General features: G+C 27.6%; 1 long non-coding RNA gene across 3 annotated transcripts in view; it reads right to left on the minus strand.

The window, feature by feature from the left end:
- The window catches only part of LOC110018714, a 16,367-nt gene extending 15,325 nt beyond the window's left edge, over window positions 1–1,042 (minus strand). For all 3 annotated transcript variants that reach the window (XR_002293382.1, XR_002293384.1, XR_002293383.1), the window contains exon 1: window positions 801–1,042. This is a non-coding gene — a long non-coding RNA (uncharacterized LOC110018714). The remainder of the gene's footprint in view (window positions 1–800) is intronic.
- Window positions 1,043–2,522: the final 1,480 nt, after the last annotated feature.

A 2,522-nucleotide genomic window follows, 5' to 3' on the forward strand; every position in this document is an offset into this window, starting at 1 on the left:
TATATCTCTCTATTTAATATATTAGCCTTTTTGGGCTATATATATATATATATATATATATATATATATCAGTTGATGCTGAAATAGCAGTACATACATACATACATACATATCTCATATATATATATATATATATATACTGCTATTTCTGAATCAACTGAGTCAACAACATTTATGAAGTTCAAAAACATTTCAAAAGATGATTCTATTACTAATGCGCTGTAATATAATACAACTGTAGCCCAAAACATGCTTACTGTCGAGCCATTAATCAATCTTTATAGAAAAACCAGCTTGATTTTTGGCATCAAGTTCATTCTAAAATATAATTTGGATAAACCGACAATTAGTCTTATTAAGATTGATTAATATGTACAATCCACCAGCTTTTTGATGCGTGCATTTAATTGCCACATTTGTTTCCTTTGTAACTTATTTTCCACTGAGAACTTCAAACAAAACCAAACGCCCCCAAACCACAAAATCAACAAATGAAAATTTCTGAGTCAACAATAAGAATCAAACTCGAATCGGCTCTTGATTTTCGTGATAATATATAAAAATTCTATCAGTTTTTTTCCTCTTTGTCGGATTAGATTTGGTTATTGCTGACGTTCTACTTGATATAAGAATCCAAATAAGAAAGATAAGCTGATCTGGAAGGGGTCAAACTCAAATGTGCGGACAAACAAATAGAGAGACATTAAATGTGACAAAAAAGAACATTAAATTACAAATCATACACAATTTTAAGTAATTTCGAATTAAATAAGTAAAAACAGTCAGAATCAATAGCTTACCTGAGCCGTCCGACTATGAGTATCTTCGTTGATGAAAGCCAAATGCCCGTCAAACAAATGGATGGATATCGAAAACCGATTAGCAGATGGAAGGCGAACTGCGGATTGGTTTGATTAAAAAAAATTAAGGCATCGTATCCAGCTATTTCTCCATGAGCTCGATCGTCATCGTTAACCCTAGACCTAGGAGCCCTCAAGTCTCAGAAGTTTGATTGGGGCGAAATGGAGGGAAGGTCGCACAAATACCTTTAAAAACCGCTGTTCGATTTGTCTGAAATTAATTTAAAATTTTAGATTTGTTCGAATTATTCAAATTATTTAAATTATTTAAATTATTTAAATTATTCAAAAAATTTTAAATTTATTTGTAATGATAATAAATTTAATTATTAGTTCTCAAATTAAAAAGTATATATAAATAACATATTTCTATTAAAAAATTATTTCTTCAACTATATTATTACAAATTGTTAAAAATAAGTTACAAATGAAATATATATTTAATGTTTCAAACTCAAATTTTTAAAAAACTATAAATCATTATTATAATTTATAGGATTTAATTTTTTTTAAAATATGTAAATTTTTAGAGTATATAATTATTTTTAAAATATGATAATTTTTTTATATAAGTATTTAAAATTATCTTATATTTTGAATAATAATGATTTCAACGCGATAGAACACATGAATGATCGTGTTTGGTTCGTTTATAAATCAAACGAAAAAATTGTCTTATATATAAGTATTTAAAATTATCTTATATTTTGTATAATAATGATTCTCGTCTCGTTTGCTTATCGAACGAATCAAACAAGAACTTTTTGGCAAGCCGAACACGAATTGTTCGCGAACAACTAGCTTTTTTGATAGCCCTATTAATAACTCTTATTCTCCTTATTCTTATTTCGGCTCGTTTTGACTCAAAATAATATATATATATTTTCTACAATGCTACAAAGATTTATAATTAATTAAAATGAAAAAGTTGTCTTAGATGGTTTGGTCACATTAAGCGGATAAGATAAAAATATATTAAATTATATTTAAATAATTTTTTTATATAAATAAAAATATTTAAATGTCGCTCGTGATTAGGATTGTAAAGACGGCTATTTGTTCACGAACATCTATTGTTCGTCACATTAAGCAAATGATCCAAACACAAATAATTTTTTTGTGTTCGAAATATAAACAAGTCGGACAAGAACAATTGTATTTTTTATGAGCCAAACAAGAGCTCATTTGCACCCCTCTGGTAAATGATTTATTTTAAGTTATTAGGATTTAGTAAATTCTATAAATCCATATTTACTAAATCCTGAATGAAAAACTGTCTGACAACAAAATTCTCTAAATATCTCGAACCCATTCAAAATATTTGAGAAGTTTTAAGTAAATCCACTGCGACCCCAATCGCTTCCTTTGTAAATCCTGTAAATTTGGTAAATCCACCGATTCGTGAGATTTAGGATTTACGAGATTTACGACTGAAATTTGAGAAATCTAAGTTTATCAAATTTGCGTCTTTATCTTGTCCAAAATGACCGTCTAGCAAGTGAATTTGAATTTGCTGTGTTGAATGATGTAGTAAATCCCTTAAATCTGCTTTGTTGTTGTTGGATCTTATAAATTTAGATTTGTATCTCATCGTAAAAGAGACGGAATGTGGGAAATTTAGATTTAATTTTCATTTTGTGTTTGAATGGATTTATCTTAAAT

This window comes from Phalaenopsis equestris, unplaced genomic scaffold, assembly GCF_001263595.1.
Source record: "Phalaenopsis equestris unplaced genomic scaffold, ASM126359v1 Scaffold000002, whole genome shotgun sequence".
Taxonomy (NCBI): Eukaryota; Viridiplantae; Streptophyta; class Magnoliopsida; order Asparagales; family Orchidaceae; genus Phalaenopsis; species Phalaenopsis equestris.